The sequence below is a fragment of the Motacilla alba genome, chromosome 8 (genome assembly GCF_015832195.1).
Source record: "Motacilla alba alba isolate MOTALB_02 chromosome 8, Motacilla_alba_V1.0_pri, whole genome shotgun sequence".
Classification (NCBI taxonomy): Eukaryota; Metazoa; Chordata; class Aves; order Passeriformes; family Motacillidae; genus Motacilla; species Motacilla alba.
Window position 1 is genome coordinate 15,744,965 of NC_052023.1, and position 18,763 is coordinate 15,763,727.

Genomic DNA, 18,763 nt, shown 5'->3' on the forward strand with positions numbered 1-18,763 from the left:
CTTAATTTTTTTTTCCTATAATGAATCTTATATTATAAAATTAAAAAAGCTCCAGTGGCTATACAATTACTCCGTGTTCTTGCAAGGAGGTGCACCCTGCTATTTTCTAACAGAGAAACGCAAACAAATCTGCTAGTATTGTCAGAGGAGAGATACAGGCTCATGGGGCTTTAAAACTCTGCTGAAATTTTGGGTTTCGTGCAGATTGTGATGAAACACATGCAGCATGCAAGCAGCACTCTGTGAAGGCACCCTAGCAAGCCAGCTCCAAGGAACGAAACTGAGGAGGCTCTCGTGCCTCCAGCTCAATGCCAGGTCATTGCAGGAGTGAGCAGGGTGAAGTAGAAAGGCAGAGCAGGATGCAAAGCCATTTTTAGGAGGAGACAGCTTTGCCAAAAAAATGGAAGGGTGCTTAGACAGAAGGTGCTTAGTCTTTTGCTCAAAAGCCACTTGGAATGATCATTAAGATGCTGATTAATAGGATAAGTGATGTAGCCTGGGTCAAGCTCAGTCTTTGTCTCTTAGCAAAGACCACCAACAAAGACATGACATGTATCAAGGACAGCAGATGAAGATGATTTGCAGTTTGTGCTTTCATCTTGTGAACATGCAATACAATATTTTTTGAATAATCCATGGTTCTAGTTGCACGTACATTCCAATAACTAGAGCAGATAGTACAGATTTACTTATAGGTATAGACATGCTGAACTCTTTATTTTAACTTAATTTTGGAGGTGCTTGAGCAAAATTTTCAGTTCTCTGAATGGCTCAGGATATGGGTGGATTATTTCATCTTCACAAGTCCTCTGCAGCTGATCTGCAGATGCTGAGATAAGAACAACCAATATAAGCTAAAAAGCAGGGCTGAAAGAAAAATCCAGAGGGCTGTGGAATGTCAATTAAAGTCTGAAGATGTGAGTGCTGTCAAATCTTTTTCCAGGGGAAAGAGTCTTTGCCTTTTATGCAACTTTATGTGAATTACGTTCCTGACTGAGCAGATCATGGGCTGATGGATCTGAAAGGGTACACTTTTTTTTATTATGTCAACAAAAAACTTTTCAATTCTGAATAGTAAATAATGCCCACCACCCCCCCCACCCCTCCCAAATTTCTGGCATGCAGAGAGCATGACTGTGCCAGCAGTTGGCTCCCCCTGGATGACAAGATCTACTGCAACAAAATAATGGTAGAAATTATTATCTATGCTCCTCAGAGAAAGACTTTAAAAATTATTAACATCAAGACATTCTCTGAAATTTCTCAATGCTTCATTAATTTTTGAGGCTGTGAAGGTTGAAAAATGAAAGAACATCTGCATTAAATGAGATTTTGTATAAATTACCCTCTAAAATGTGCCAAAAATATATTTAAAGGCAGAGATCCCAAGGCCAGTTTGCTTTCCTCTTACTTTCTCTTCAATTATCTTGTCTCAGACTTAGAAAAAAATTAATTGGACTAGCAAATGTCTCTTATCAATGTATTTGGGGAGGAGGGGGACAGAATAAGAAGAAGGTGCATGTGGTTACACATATAGGTGAGCAAGACAGAGAAGTGTGTATGTGTGTAGAACCCAACAAAAGCAGAAGACAGACCAGTGGTGTCCCAGAAGTGTCAACAGAAAAGGGCACAGATGTAAGATGCTGAAGGAAAAAGGTTGTAACAATGTGCAAAGGTTTAAGTGGTTTCTCATCACAAATCTCATGACCACAAATCTTAACTGTGGATTGACATATTGCTATTTTTTTCTTGCAAATTATGTGTGGAAATGACTCAATTTGAATCTTATACCTTTGGCACAAAGACACTGGTCAACATGTATCCCTATGTCAGAGAAGAGATGAAGATATTTGCATTTGCTCATTTGCCCCAAAGAAATGCTTGTTTTCAAATGTATATAAGCCTTTCCTAAAGTGATGTTTCTCAGAAAGCTCTTACTGAACTGTGCATCATAGCATACAGCAAAGTAAAGTTCTACGAGAAGTTTTGCAAGTGAGGCTGCAAGAAGGTTGGACATTTCAACTCAGTCACCCAAATTCTAGTGCAAGTTCATTGTTTCAAGCATCCATGTAGAGAATAAAAGCTCCATTCTGCACGGCTTTGCTCCTTGCGTGAAGTGGGCTATGAAATTGTGAAAAGCTTCCTGCTCACTTTGACTGTGCTGACGTACAGAAGATTCGGGGCAGTACAGAACCAGGGACACTGTGTGTCCTGCCTCCACTAAGGCTGTCCCTTGTTCATCTTTTCCCCCACTGCACTGAGTGTATTTACACAGCTGCTGCTGGTGGCAGTGCAGTGGGTGGTTGGTGTGCCTGACTGCAAGGGAGAGGAAGTCCCACTGTGTTTCAGTGTGACTCAGAAAAGCCCATGGAGATCCTGGATTGCTCTTGGTTTCTCACTGAGGCTTGTGCTACAGTTAAGTGTGGCTTTTTTCAGCTGGAGATAATCTTTGTCTTGTTTTGGGAGTGTTTGTGCTAACAATTGCTCTTTCCAGACAGGGAGCAGAGCAGTTAGCAGGAAGAGAAGACTGAGGGCTGGAGAAATTAGGAAGCAAGTCGCTTAATCCTGGTGTGAGTTTCTGAACAAATGCTATGGAGAAGGTAAATTGAGCTCAACAAAACATTAGATTAAATTCATTAGTAATTAAAAACAACAGCAGCTGCAGTCTAAAGAAAAATGCTGGAGATGTTTAAGGCTTTGCCATTAAAATGTATAGACACTGACCCTCTTTAAATTCATAGAGAATGCTCTTTACTTAGCTATAAAGGTTTAATGTAACTTAGCAGATCTGAGTTACTTCAGGAGAGCTTTAATGCTTGGCAGGTCTCTACATTTTATTTATGATATCAAAGCTGCAACTCAGATTTTTACTCAGTGGAAGACATAAAAGAGATTCAGAAGTCATCCAAATCATCTTGTAATTAATGTTACCATGCACGCCCAAGACATTAAAATGTTAACAGTGTTAGAATCGTGTGCTTTGGAATACAGAGTGAGGGCTTTATTAGAGAGAAATACACTGCAGATGTCATCCACCCTAATTGAGGACATTGGGTTGCCTGCTGCTTGTTCTTATCAGTGGTTCAGATTTTTTTTTTTTAATTAATTCATTTTCCTTACTGCTAGAATCTGCTCTCATTATTAGTCTATCTTGTCACTCATTTGCATTTCAAGTGCTGGGACTGTGGGGTACCAGCTAGCTGCCTTAGAAGAACACTTCAAGGGGTTACTCTATCAAATAGCAGCACAGTATCACAGTGAATTTGACATCTGGGTTATCTTATTCCCAGATGCTCCATGGTGTCATTAGCAGGATTAATCTTAGCTTTAATTTCATAATGATTCTTATTCTAATATATGTGAATGAACACAAAGTCTCTTGACTCATTATCACCAATTTACCCAAGATATGTAATCAGGCTCTTACATTCACCAACATTTATTTTTGCTAATACATCTAAAATTGTAGATTAAGCAAATACAGTTAGTTCCAGCTGAGTGAATGCCTAGTGAGGTAGCAATGTAGTATTTATGTTTTAATTAAAGTATATTAATGATAGTGTCTTTTACGTACATACTGATCAAATTATTTCTGCTGAAAACAATGCATTTTTCATTCAAGTGATAGCAACCTGTAAATTTAATAGCAGCATCTTTTGATGACTATTTATTATTTGCAACCATTTGGCAATTACTCCAGGTCTCTTTTTATAGTATAATTTTAACCTTTCAAGATAAGGGCAGAACGTTTTATTCTTGAGAAAAAATTTCTTGACTTCCCAAAGCAGACAGAATTAAATTTTTTAAGTCAAATTAAAATTTAAACTGAAATACATTTTATATTGAAACTTTGATTTTAATTCGTGTTCTAGATTGAACTGTAATACAGAATGCAATTTATTTTTATAGCTAAGCAGACACACAAGGTCCACCTCAACATCATACAGAGTTTCATAATCTAGTGCATTTTTAAATTTGCAAGGAGAAAGCAAAATGTGAAATTCCTGTGCACTTTTTTTACAGTGTTGGACTAAGTTTTTCATTTACCAGCTGTTGTAGCGCAGCAGTAAGTAGTGGTTCATTATTGATGGATAAAATGTTCAAACATTTAAAGAAATGAAAGTCAGCTTTGAATTTTTAATTAATTAATTAAAAGTACTGCAAATGCCAGCTTGTTAATTGCTTTGCACCTGCAAGCCAACACAGGTTTTATGCACTCTTTCTTTGAATATTAATTTTTTTGCATGTCTTCATAATGCTTGGAAAGTCTCCCCTGCAAACATATTAGTAAAGAGTAAATATTGAATCTAAGACAAAACTCACGGCTTCATCTTTCACTGTACACAGAATAGGATTTAAAGGAGGATTTAGATTTCCAAGGCTTCTAATTAAGTAGTGATAATCAGGCTTTCTGCTGAGGGTCACTTCCTGGGAGTAATTTGAGTTATTAAAATGCATGTTTTTATTTGTTCTGCTTTGCGAGCTAAAACTGATCCCTTTTAATATAGCAGCAAATATGCAAATTGGTGTTTCATTATATTATGCAATTTATGGCAATCTTCTCTAATTTACTGAAAGGGCAAGAGCCTGACCTTGTCATTCAACTTTTTTTTTCCTGGTAAGCTAAACTAATTATGTGGATCTTTTTATGAAACTCTGGAAGTATGCAGCACAGTAAAAAATGTGACAAATTTACCTTGATTATTCATCAAGATGGCCTTCGATTTTGCTTGAATCCTCCTTCAGGGTGATGGATAATTTAAACTTACGTATAGGAGCCAATTTGTTTCACGGTTTGAAAATGGCTTTCTTTTTTTTCACAGAAATCCTGGAAAGAGCATCTGAAATCATTGAAATAATAAATGTCAGGATTTGAGCTATGGACTAAAAAAAAGTTCATTAAAAATACTTGCATGATGTATTATGAATTGATATCATGATTTTTCTCTGTGCTGTCCTTCAATACAACTTTTCAGCCAGGTTTTTATTAGTGATATGCATTTTCACTTTTCTTTTAATAACTTTTCATTTTAGATTTAACAAACTCATCATTCTTGGTGAGGAGGCAAAAAAATGGCTAAAGAAGTGTTAAGAAGTTCTCCTCTGTCCATGTCAGGAAAGCATGGCTTTGTCTTCTGTGAATCTCAGGGAGGTTCTACAATTGCTTCTAGAGTGCAAAGTTGGAGGACTGCCACTAATGGTGTCCTCCAGGGTTCAAACTGGGCCCAATATTTTCAGCTTATTTATCAATGAGCTGCATGAAGGGGCAGATGCCTCCTCAGCACGTTTGCTGGTGGCACAAAGCTGGAAGGAGAGGCCACCAGGGATGGTGGTCACAGGATGGATCCAGGCTCTGCTGGCTGGTGCCAAGCAACGAGGACAAGAGGCAATGGACAGAAACTGATGCATAGGAAGTTCCACCTGAACATGAGGAAGAACTTCTTCAGTGTGAGGGTGACTGAGCACTGCAACAGATTGCCAACAGCAGCTGTAGAGTCCCTTTCACTGGAGATATTCCAGAACCATTTGGATGCAATCCTGTACAGTGTGCTCTGGGATGATGTCCCTGCTTGAGGGAGGTCGGACCAGATTACCCACTGCGGTCCTTTCCAGCCTTACCAGAATTCTGTGATTCCTTTTTTCATAAATACACCTTCCTTGCCACCCTACAGCCTGCTCAGCTCTCTCAATCCCAGAAGTTCTCTTTTGACTCTTCTGCTCTGTGATAACCCTGAGTCATGGGGTCATTTTGGCATGTTTTAATCTTTGGCTGATGCGACTGATTTGAGTGATGTGACTGGACCAGAAGAGGCGCAGGAACAACATTGCAGATACTAAAATCCCAAAAATATCCTAGTTGGAGCAGTCTTGAGAGAACAGCTGGTCAATAACCTGAACTGAGTCAGGGATGGACATACCTTGATTGTTTCCAACAGGTATTTTATCCTATTTATTTTAAAAAAACCCAACACCTTAGTAAAGGAGATTTGACATCTTTAATTCACATTCTTTATCTTCCAAGCTTTTTTAGATTTATTTTTTTTCTTTTCTCTGTTGCAAATTTGGCTGATTCCCTCCTTCAGATTCTGCAAAGATCAACTAGCAGGTTTCCTCTATGCTGGAAGAAAAGACCTAGAGTACAGAATCAGAAAGTTGTTCTCTACCAGTGTTTAATCCATGAAGTTGAACATAATTCCCCCTTGACCATGATGACTACTGTAATATTACAGTCATTGCTTCCTCTAATGTAGCCTCTCCTGCTTTTGTTTAAACAGAACATGTATTTGCAATGCAGGTGAAGCCTTAATACTGTGTATCAGCGGGAAAATAGGTTGTAATACCATGCTTCAACACTGATCTCTTGGCTGTGGCTTGGACTGTAGGCTAATGCAGCAGTGTTTATTGCAATCAGTAGTTTAAGCTTGTCCTTTCTTTGTAGCAATGATCTAACTTCTGTAGGAAAAATGTTCTAGGTCATCCCATGCAATCTGCACAATGGTTAAAAACAGATTTGTGTTTTGCTTTGCAAAGTGAGGAGCACCGATGTGTTCACCAACTACTGGAATGATAGTTTTGGCTTATCCTTATTTGGTCTTGTCAGTTTAGGACTCCCTTTATTTAAAGCATGTGTATTTGTATGGGAGGACAATACTCAAATTGTGACAGTGATTTTTTTATAGTTTGGGCTTGTTTTTTTTTTTTCCTAAGCAAGCTTAAGCTATGGAGCAGTGTTTTCATGGATTTCTTTGTTTTTTGGAAATGAGGATGAACAATTGGCATGTTCTGTTGTGGTGATGAATTTTGATGATGTCAAACCTGACTAGAGAAAGAGGAATCCTTTATAGTGAGCAATAAATTAGTCTGTTAATTACATAATTCCCAGGCACATAAAAGAGTCCTACAAGCATTGGCAGAGCAACTGAATAACTCCCAGGTTCAGGCTTTTTAGTACCATTATCTTATAATTGCTGATTGGCACAGGGTTCTGCTCGCTGTTCCCAAGGGGGGTCAGCAGTATGTGTGGCTCAGTGGCAGGGACTCCTAGGCAGCAATTTATGCAGTGGTTTTGATAGGTGGAAAAAAGCAGTAAGAATTTATTAGCCCAGTATCATTGTTGGGAGGCAGGAGGAGGGCTGGAGCGTACGAATTCCCTTGCCAACAAATGAAAAGAATAAAAATGGAATAAGAAGAGAGGCAATTCAGAGACAATAATTTACTCTAGGAAAAAGGCAAAAATATTTGCTGGTGTTTGGCAGGTTTCTCATTTTGCTCTTTATTTGCTAGTGACTGTGTCAGGAGAAAGGCAAGTATCGCTAACTGGAGGAGAAAATTAGCAGTGTATTTAAATGTTTCATTGTAATGTCCCTTCCTAAGTGAACCTCCATTTAATGTTTAAAGGGCTAAAAATGTTAAGTACACATCAATAAAACAACATCGTTTTAACTTCTAATTAAGTTTTAACTTTGAATACACACAGTTGACTATGCCACTACTCTAATTAGTGCCTGTCTTTTTTTGTTATTTAGCAGTTAGCTAATTTATTTGTAATGACTAATGAAGAGGCTGAAAAAAATATACATCCTACTGCATGTAGAAATCTTCTTGCTGCCCCACTGTAATACTTAAAAAAATTAGATATTTATTTTAGTTTAATCTTGCTCCCTCAGTTCATTAGGATGCTCCATGAGGTTAGAGAGTACAATGTTTTGAATTCTCAGTACTCCCAGGCAGGCATGTTAAATCAGGTTAGTATAGAACTTGTCTCCTGCTCTGAGTAACCTGTATTAAGGAATTCAGGCTTATTATAAAACTGAACTCTCTATTGCCAAGGGCTTTATCATTGTGAAACAGTCTGTTTTCTTGTTTGTGTTACTCTTTCTCATCCTGAGCTTATTTATTTTAATAATATTTTGGAAGCTGAAAAAGTACTGGCAGAATTCATATTAATATGTTGTTATTAAAAGAGACAGACCTTTAATTGCAGGCAGTTAACACAAAATCTGTTGGCAACGTCTTGAACAGAATGATAGCATTTAATCATTTTTATCATTATAGTGGTGATGTTCTCAACGTTATTGCGAGAGATTTGTTGTGTATTTTTATGGTAAATTTTTAATTTAAGGGTTTATAACTTAACTGTAAAAATATGCTCCAGGCTGAAATGTGACATACAAATTCTGAATATGGAACTGAAGGTTGCTTCTAGTTTTAAAACAAACAAACAATAAACCCAGCTCCTTGTGAGCATTTAATAGGTATGAACTGAAATTCCTACCAGAAAATGACCTTTTCTGTGGAGGATCTTCTGTTATTTTTCTTGCTTAGCAGCCCTGCCCCATAATACACACTCCAGTACAAAGGAAAAAAAAGTTTAACTTAGTGTTAAGCTTTCTCAGTGCTCTGCATCTAAACCAGAGTGGTTTGGAACTTTGTGAAGGAAACTTTTGTAAAGTTGAAGGATGGGAGGTGTAGTTGCAAAGGAAGCCTCTTCTACTCTGAATATTCTGTTGCAAATTAAGGATTCTCTGTAGTATTAAAAAATTTAATGTAGACCCCTAGAAGGTGGAGCTATTTTACAGAAATGTTGAGGAAAAAAAGGCAAACCAGTATTTTTTTGCCTATAAATATGGTAGGCTCTCAGGAAAATGAAAATCCCATGAATCCCATTAAATCTGTCAGACTGATCTGGTACAACTGAGAAAAGAAATTAGACTTAGCAAGAAAGAAATTATGACCTTAAGCCAAGAGCCATGTATTCATCTGAGGCCTGGGCTCTCTAATTTCACAGGGCAAAGTGGCTTCTTAGTGAAATGCCACATCTCGTGTGCAGCCTTTTAACACACAAGTCAGCAGGGACTAAAGAGTACTGATGTATCTTCCAGGTAACTTTGGCCCCTCATCAGTTGGCTTTGGTGGAAGCACTCTTACACACATGATACCAGACAGGTGTACCTGGTCCTACAGTGATCTGTGCTCTGAGTGCCCACTCTGGGAGCATGCAACACTGAATGCTTGTTTTCTCTTTGATTTTGACAGTTTTCTCCACTTGAGAGCCAGCAGATGGGGGAACGGGATTTGGCTATCTGTGTGATGTTAGAAGGTACAGGTGAAATGCAAAGAACCACTTCACTGAGAGCTTTGATGCATTGGAAACCAAGCTGGCAGTACCTCCTCTCCCAGAGAAACAAACTGCAGTGAGGAATGTGAGCTGACGTGGCAGCAATTGCTTCTCTACCCATGCTCAGAGGAGCCTGAGCTGTGTGAGGCCAAGGGCCAAGCCTCACTGTCTGTAGGGCTCACAGGTCTGCCTCCTACAAATCCCCTGGGCAATGGGCAATTTCAATGGGGGAACTGATCCCCATCTTCTTGTGCAACCTCTGATCTGAATGTAGGGATGCACAGACACATGGTGACAGCCACAGCACATAATTGGAATGGGGTGCTCAAACAGGCTGACTGCTTCTCCAAAATCACCTTCCTCTTCCCCCTGGCTTCATGGGCATTTGGTCCATGCCTAGGACCTAGATCATCTTGACAGTATTAGCTCAAGTTGGTTAATAAAGTAAACAAGTGTTTAAATCTTTTAAATCCCGTTCTTTATTTTTTTCAGCATGTAAACTTTCAAGACTAAGTCATAGGCTTTGCTTGTGCCTCAGGATGTTGAATTTCCTGGTTCATATAGGAGTTCTTCAGTTAGTAAGAAAGGTACAGAAACATGCTAGAATCCCAGACGGAGAATTGCAGGATGCCAGTTGTGCCATAATATGAAGTGTTCTTCTGTATATTTCCATCATGCTGAAGAAGTTTGGGAAAGTTGGATGCTGTAAAGTCACTGTTGTATGTGCTTTAAGCACATGAATCATGAAAGGGGGAACTGCTGAACAATTCTGGAGCTGAAGTTTACCATTCAGGAAAAGATAGCAAAGAAAAGATGATAAATGTGAACTTTTTTAGTTCAGACACATTCACCAAATAATGCTTCTTTTCCTTCCCTTGCTGGTACTTGCCAGCTCTTTGTAACTGCTTGTAGGCTGTTGGCCCTCTGTGTTGGGGACTCCAGCTTTTATGTATTTCATTGGCCCAGACTGGGAAACTTTGGCCCTTGGAAACAGAAGGACAAAAATCAAGGAAATAAATGTATTTGTAAGTTCGTGGGAACAATAGAGAAGACTGAGATTCACCTTCCAGAAAATGGACTTCAAGTGGTGGAAATCTATTTAGTTCCTTCGCTGGCATCAGCAGTGCTTGATAGACCTCACGTATTATATGTTCTTAGGAAATTATTTTCATGTCTGAACTAGCAGTATGTCCTGGCCTGTTGTATACTTTGACTTACTGTCTTAAAGAGAGTTAAAAATACAGAAAGTAAACTCTGCTGGCTGATATTTGTGTTGGCAACTTTGTACTGTTTTCTCACCAAGCAGTGGAAACAAGAAGCTTGTTTTTCTGGAGGCAACGGGAAGATTATCCCACTCATCCCCTGTGGACCAGCCAGTGCTCTGCTGCTCTGAACTTGGTCCCACAGCCATAACTGAGGACTGGGGGATAGCCTAATGTGAGAGTGAGAGGGGGGCTGTGCTGCCTTTCTGCGACCGGCAGAAGTGGCATCAAGTCTTGCCCACTGGGATCCTTCCTGCTCTACAGGGCATTGTGGTAGGGTCACCAGCAGGGATTTCAGGCTGGATTTCCAGCTGTGTGGATGTGATGGCAGCACAGAGTAACAGAGTGGGCCTGCTCCTGCCTGGAATTTTTCAGATACAAGTGTCTGCTCTGTCTAGGTGCAATGGACTTAATCCAATCCTCTGGGGATATAGTTCACCTGAATGCTCTTGAAACCCTGGACAAGTTTATAAATGCCTTGAATTTCACTGGCAGAAAGCATGTGGGTCAACAACAACACCCCTGAAAAAACCTAGAGGAAAGAATGCTTCCATCACACTCCTTGCAGAAATGTGCAGTTGGACAGACTCTTGCCTTTCTATTTTACAGGTGCTCCTTTTTTCCTTCCTCCCAGTGACTTTTCCACCCTATCCTTTCTCTAGATTGCTAAATGCAGTAAAAGTATTTTTCTGCTGAACTGAATAATCTTTGTTAACCCAGGTCCACCATTTCAATTCTTGCTTCCCTGCTTTTGTTTAGGTAATGAAAAAGGAGGTGGGGATCTGTTATTAAGTGACAAAGAATTCAAAACACAGAGTCCCTCATATTTAAACACGACTGGAAAGACTTTAAAACCCAAAACAATAAAAAAATCAAGGAGGAAAATTAAACTTAGGGTTCATACTCATTTTTCCCACATTATACCTTTCTGTTTTGGGGGTGGGGGGGAATGGTGTATTACATATAGCATGCAGAGTGACAGAATGATCCTGTAGCAAAGCAAGTCAGTGCTGGAGAATTTGCAGGCAGAATTCAATAGCACAAAGGTTTTCAGAAACTATTTTTCTTTCCCTTTTTTTTTTTTACCCAGCAATGATTTCTAGCCATTCATCATAAAGCACTAAAAATCAAAGAGCAATATTCACGAGCCTCCTAGTACAGTATGTTAAACCCTGATAACTGTCAGGAAGAGGCTGTCTGAAAGGAAAGAGCCAGGTAGCAGCACAGAAAACAAAAAAAACATGTTGGGAGAAAAAGTACTGAAGAATAAAAGGAGAGAAAATGTGCTAAGCAAAGGGGGCCAAGCAGTGCCTCTGTGTTACATTTGTCACGCTGCCATTTTGTTAACAAGAGAGATATATTTACAACAGTGTAAAATGTTGTTGGTTCTGGAGTTCTGTCTGCTTTCACAGAATCCTGGAGTGACCATGTATGCCAGTGGTAGATTCTGTTCTTACAAATTGCTCTACTGGATTCAGAAATATGTTAGTTTGAATTTATTCAAGTAATGTTTTATGCGAACATCTTTCAGCCTAGGGCTTGCCTATGAACAGTTTGCAGTGAAGATTTGATATTCAGAATATGAACTGTTTCCAGTAGATGCATATTAGGAAAAAAATCTTCAAAGAAAGGGCTGTCAAGCATTATAACAGGCTGCCCAGGGAAGTGGTGGAGTCACCATTCCAGAAGGAATTCAAAGGATGTGTAGATGTGACACTTAGGGATGTGATTCAGAGGTAAACTTGGCAGTGCTAGGTTAATGGTTGGACTCAATGCTCTTAAAGGTCTTTTCTAACATAAACAATGCTATGATTCTGAAGGAAGTTCAGAATATGTCTCTTTTCTCTGTCTGAAATCTTGATATCTTCATGTAGAGGTAAGTCTCTCTGTGTGCTTTTTTCTTTGTGTCCAATCCAAGCCAGAGCTACTTCCAGCTATTTTCTCTGTTTCAAGGGAATATTATGCACAAACAAAATGCATGCATGCAAGGAAAGCAGAGCTATCTTGACAAGTGCAAAATAAAAAATGACCACAGCACAGTGCTTTGATAGCAAGCAGAGATTTGTGTGAAAAATAAAAATCCAAACCATCACTATGGGTAGTAAATTTTGCTGGTTACTTTGGATGTTTGGTAGTAACCTAAAATAGAGAGCAATGAGCCATTTGATCTCTAGAATGCTTTCAGCTTTATGCCTCTCTCCATAATTAGAAATGTGTTAGCATATCATCAGTATATCAGTATTAATCATGGGAGTTGCTGTAATGATGAAGAATTGTAGCCACTCCAGAAATCTTGCTTGCCCCTTAACAGAGGATATTCAGAGAATTTTTAATAATAAGCCAGTTTTGATATCTTCTTGTCAATCTAGATTCTTTCTACTCTAAGAGCATAAGGCAACTTTTGCTTAGTGTTCATTTTTTGATTGATGCCTGTTTTGATGCTTAGCTTCTGCCATGTCTCTGGTCATTGCATGTGTCAGTGTCTAGCTAGTTAAGAGAATATGTGAAAAGTTTCTTTCAAGCCTAGGATCATTTTATTTCTTAAAACGGCTACTAGGAATTATCCTCTGCTTTTCAGGGAGATAATATTGCTTTTAAAACGAGCTCATCATCCACTAATCCATTTTCAAACCCTGTTAGGCAATCTGGGTTAAGTAGAGTATAACAGTTATCCTACTGGATTGATTGTGTAGAGTTAGATCTTTTACATGCAGGGAGCCCAAGACCCCAGGGTCTAATAGTAATATTGCCTTCTCCATGAATAATTTATTGAATCTGTAAAGACTGTGTTCTATTATAAAATGTAGATTGGAGGGAGGATGTTGTGGTTTGTTAGGTTGGGGGTTTTTTTGAGATTCTGCAAAACTTTCACAGCCAAATCTGAAACATGACCAAACAGATGTCAGGAATGATTCTGTGGAAGTCTGTTTAAATCTGAAGTAAACTGGGTTTAGCTTTTCCATGGTCATTGTTCTCCAGCAGCTTCATGTAAAGCTTCACCAAAGCCTGTACTGAAATCCCATTTCTGGTTTGGTGTCGTATCTCATACTCAAGCCTTGCCTAACCTCTGCTCCCAGGACCTCCTGCAGATGCAGTTACTTGTAATTGTATTGTAGCTCCTGAAATGTTCTTCTTTCTAAGTAAGAAATTCCAGTTCATGAAGGTACTAAAGGTGTTTGAAAAATACATTCCATAGATCTGTAACACCTTTTTTTGTGATAAAAATTACATGAGCAAACAAAATGGGATAAATGTTGCATATAAACAGCAAAGTTATAGACATAACTTTAGTGTTCAGGAAGTCAATATGGATACAGACCTCAAGCAAACTTCTCTGCTTGGAAAGAAGCAAATGTTGTTTGAGCAGCATCCTCAGCAGTTCTGCATGTAACAGAATGGTAATGCACAGTGATCAGGAAAGCAAGGGGCAGGTGTCCTCTCAGGAAAGCTGCGTTTTCTCAACTCACGCTTATAATCATGCAAATAAGAATGAACCCTCCTGTTTGGTTTGTATTTTTTCTCTATCTAAACAGGTGCAACTGGATGAATCAAAGAAAGAAAAGAGCATTTCAATTTCTGCATTCATAGTATTTTGAATAACACAGAAAATACATTGTTACTCTGTTGTTTTGCTTGTCTTTCGCTGTGCTCCTGGCCAGAGGAGGAGTGAAAGCTGTAAATGAATGCAAGTATCCCATTTTTGGTCTCCTACCATACTCCCTGCAGCCTTTTTCTTCCCTCCAAGGCACCTCAGGTGTTTCTACATCTCTCAGTCTCACAGGTTCATCCTGGTAGTGTAAAGAGCTGGATGGCAAATGCATTTCCTAGCCTGTCTTAAGATATCCCAAAACCTCAAAAAATGAAGAGGACAGAAGCTACTTTTCCAGATCAACACTGGGGCCTCCTCCATGTCTCATGATAGTTTTTTAATCTCCAGTCTATTGGAAGCTCTGTTGGAGTCTACTCTGGAATGGATCTCTCTGCCCATCTTTCTCACTGGATCGCTTGGCTCTATATAGTTGTATCTATAGGAAACACAACTCTCAGCTTTATTCTTGTGCTTCCCAAGTGCCTTGGAAGGAGGGTATTCTTGGGAGGCCATTCTGTCTGGATTTATCCAGAACCTACTTTTTTGCTTCTGACCCTGATTATTTTATTTCTGTCAGACTCTGTTGTGACCAGTATGTAGGTTTTAAGCAGGTACAGATGTGTTTCTCAGTGTCAGATACATAAACTCTTCAATTAATTAACTCCTGGTGGTCTATCCCAGCCGTGTCACAAATACTGACATCTTACTTTCAATTTAGGATTCCACTTCTGTTCTCTTAATGAGAGAACTGCTTAGTCTGAGTCTGGGTATGTGAACAGAAATAAGATTTGTCCCTCAAAACCACTTTTCTTTATGTGTCCTTTTTAAAATATCACCTGCAAATAGTCTTGGAACATATGACCACCATTAGTCAGTATATGAAACAGCTCTGTCTTTATCAGAGACAGAAGAAAAGGAAAGAATTCCAAGACAACGAAAAAGGAATTCCAAGACAACAGTAGAGTCTTTAAATCTCAACATCTTTCTCCTTCTTAGATGGACCAAATCCTTAGCTTAGGAATTTATTTTAAAATTTAATTGCAGATTTTATGTATCAGAGTATGTGCAAGTATTCCATCCGTGAGTAACCTTACAGCCACTTTAGCTGTAGCTTACCTCCATTTACACTTAGTTTTCTGTCTTTTCCTGGTAGCATTTCTTATTCATCTTATTCCTTCTCATTTTTGTTCTCAGAAGATGCAAGTGGTTTTTACTTAGGTTTTGCAATATACATGAAATGCTAAACCCTCAGCATTATTTCTAGGACTGCATAGATGAAAAAGTGTGGTTCGAGGTTCTGAGGTTTTCTTCTTTGAACAAGGAGAGGATTATTTTCTCCTTAATTCAACAGTAACTGAAAGATATTTTCTTAAACTTCCCAGAAGAAACAGATAAAGAAATTAAAAGAATTGCACTTGGGCAAGGTTGTAAAAACAGAACATTCGTAATGTGAATTGATTTGCAAGCATAACAATGGATGAGACATCCAGGGAACAAGTTTAGTGTAATTAAGTCATTACCCGGGAGATTCAGAGCACAGAATATCTTTTACTCTGTTGTCTGGTAAACTGTTAGCAACAGGATTAAAAACCTGCACAGTGCACACATTGACATATTGCAACGCTAAAATCAAAATCTATTGTAGCCATGAGTAGGGCCACAGAAGATACTTCACCCAGGGCAGGGTGTTGAGAGGAGGCAGAAGCTGTGTTGTGAATGCAAGATGTGGCTGAGTGTAGTTCAAAGGAACTTTTGCTCCTGTTGCAAATGCAAGGCCCAACAGATGAGCTGACTTCAAATCTTGCCTCTGGAAAAGGCAAGTAACCCCAGATCCATCTGCACTAGTCCTGAAATGAAGATGTAGACATAGATTCCCATCCTCAGAAGAAGGTAGGAGACAGTCTCTCTTAAATATTTGACTCAGCTTGGGGAAAAACTAATTTAATTTATTGCTAGTTAAAATAAACAATTATTAGCTTGGGTAGTGAGAAACAGAGAAACAAACATTCAAACACCTTTCATCCCCCCTTTCTCAGCTTCAGCTTCACTCCAGATTTCTCTACACCCTGCCGGAACCACGCAGTGAGACTTGGGCTTGCAATCAGTCCATCACAGTTCTCTGCTTTTCCTTCCTCCTTGCCCCTTTCTTCTGTTCCAGAGTGGGCTCCAGGGGCTGCATTCCTGTCTGGATTGTTCTTCTGCTCCAGGATGGGGTTTGCCAGGAGAGCACCTCTTCCTCCAACCTTGATGTTCCCTCCTCTTTTCTCCACCTGACATAAGCCCTTCCCTTAGATCTGCTTTCCCAGAGGTGCCCTGTGCATGGCTGGGGGCTCAGCCTGCCCTGCAGTGGGTTGGTTTGAGCTGGCTGGGACCATCTGTGTCTGGCATGGGGCAGCCCCAGCTGTTGTACCCAGCGGCTGCCCCACAGCCCTGTGCCAGCACTCTGCAGGCCCAGGCTGGTGATCGAGGGGGGGTTGGTTCCACGGCTCAGTTTGGAATAGCAAGCTTTGGTTTCTTCAGAAGAACCCCCTGCATGCCAAATGTGAAGCCCTAATATCTTTTTCTTTTCCAAAGAGTACTGAGATTCCTGCTGTAAGAACTGTACCAGCAGAGGTAGGTAGCTCATGATAAATTTAGCTGTAATCTCTTAGATGTATGCTAATGCTTTGCTTTCCATGTATGAGTATTCATGCCTCTTACCCATTGGTGCTAATTATCTAACATACATTACCATAAAGCTGGAATTGCGTGAGGTATGTTAGTGCTTCCTAAACTTTATTTCAGACAACTTTCCAGCTTATTCATCAGTAGGTAATTTCATAGCTCCCGGACACGGCTCACACAGAGTATCGCAGCTCCTTCGGTTTTCTCTGCAAAAATGACGAGACACAGGCCAGCTGGTCCCCCACTGCTCGCTCTGCTGAAATGATATTCCCATCACAACTCCTGCTGTAATCACTTCTACTAATCTTGTTCTCTCTCCTTCCCACGTAGATTCTCTAAATCATTACACAGGTTAACTCTCCCCCACCTGCCCACCAGTCACAGAATTCAAACAACGAGCCTCAAATTATGCTGAGAATAAGTGGAGATAAACAGCAAACCCAAGGAGACAAATAAGACGAACACCTTGAAAAGGAACCAGTAAGTGAAATAGGATGTGACAGGCTCAGGAAGATGAGAGGGAATGATTTCCTGGAATGCAGCAGCAATTTCGTGCCAGCAGCGATGCGCCAGCTGTACTTGACCTTCAGTAACCTTTATCCCCGTCTCCTACTGCTGCTCCTACAGCTCCTCAGCCTGGTTCTCCTCCTTCGCTGCTGTGGTTTTCCTGGTCAGATACCTTATCTAACTGGTACAGACACTGTGTTTTCTGAAATCAGCCTTTTCCTGTAAAGGTGCTGCAATCTGTGCATTTCCCCACACCTGCCTGGAGTGGGATGCAGTCAGGGGTTTTGCGGTGGCGTGCAGAGGGAAGTCCTTTGTGTATCTTCTTGATGGGTTTGACATGACTTTGTCACATGTGGAAATTAATGTCCACCATTAACAGAACCATGCCTCTCAGAACTTTTTCTTGAGACCTTTCAGAAGGATGCTCTTTGTTGGCTTTGGCTGGGAATTTTCTGGCAAAGTGGATTTTTCCCTGGAGGGCATTGGTTCCTTGAAATGAAAGCATTTAGTAGGAATGAATAAATGCCAATAAATTCTTGGATGATCCTTTCTGAGGTTTAAGCATTCTGATTTGATATGTTTTAAACAGGACACAATCACTTGTCTAGTTTCAAGTATCTCATGAATAGGATTACAAAATACGTCTTTCAAAAACTGAAGTAAAAATTAAATTTTTTGGAGGTATCAAAGTGGAGAGTTTCTACTGGCATAACTCATTTTGGTGTGCATGACCCTTGTGCCCTTTTTTCAGTTTTGCCACTTTGTCTTGGATTAGAGTAAGTGAGGGGAGAAATCTTGAAAATACTGGCAGGACATGGTTTTGGGTATTCACAGGCATTGTAGTCTTGTTTTTCTCATTTGAAGGGAGATAGGTAAAGGAAATTATCTGCCATGCTATAAGAAGCTATTGTCAAAAAAAACTTGTTAGCAGAGACCACCAGCTGCTTTGGAAGGGAATACCCCCAGTGCAATGATGCTCAAAATATTTCAAGAAAGAATGTCACTTTTGTGTTTAAGCTGTGTATGAGGACACCAGCTCCTTTGGCAACACATGGAGGCCAACAGGAAAGAACATCAAATATTTGTGTGAGCACTTCATTAGGTATTTGATGCAGTGTAGTACATCTCCTAATCCTGTTCCTGAAACATCGCTGTAGCTGCGTTGTTTGGTCTCAGTATGCTCTTGTGTACATCCCCTCATGCACTGCAATATCAAAACACTTTCTGTTACTAAGAGAAGTGTGTGCAAATGTGTGTGTGAATGTGTCTCTTTGTATGAAGCACTTCCTTCTGTCTCTTCTCAGCCTTTCAGGAAAGGAATTTGATTATTTTATAGAATTTCACTTTGTTTGATGATGTTGTTGAGGGCTGTTCAGCTGGAAAGATGAGGTTTACACTGAAGTTTGCAAGTGAGTTTATTTTTCTCTCCTCAGGGAAGAAGGTCCATAGCCCATGTCCAGCTCCTCCAAAAGTCATCTCCTTCTCTCAGGAGCATCTTGCCTGTTTGGCTGGCAGATTCACTGTTTGGAGAAATGCAGCTGTCATGGGAGGTTGTGATCAGAGAAGGGGAAGGAGGTCTCTCAGGTAGATGGGGCCAGTCCTGCAGTGCACTTCAAATTTCAG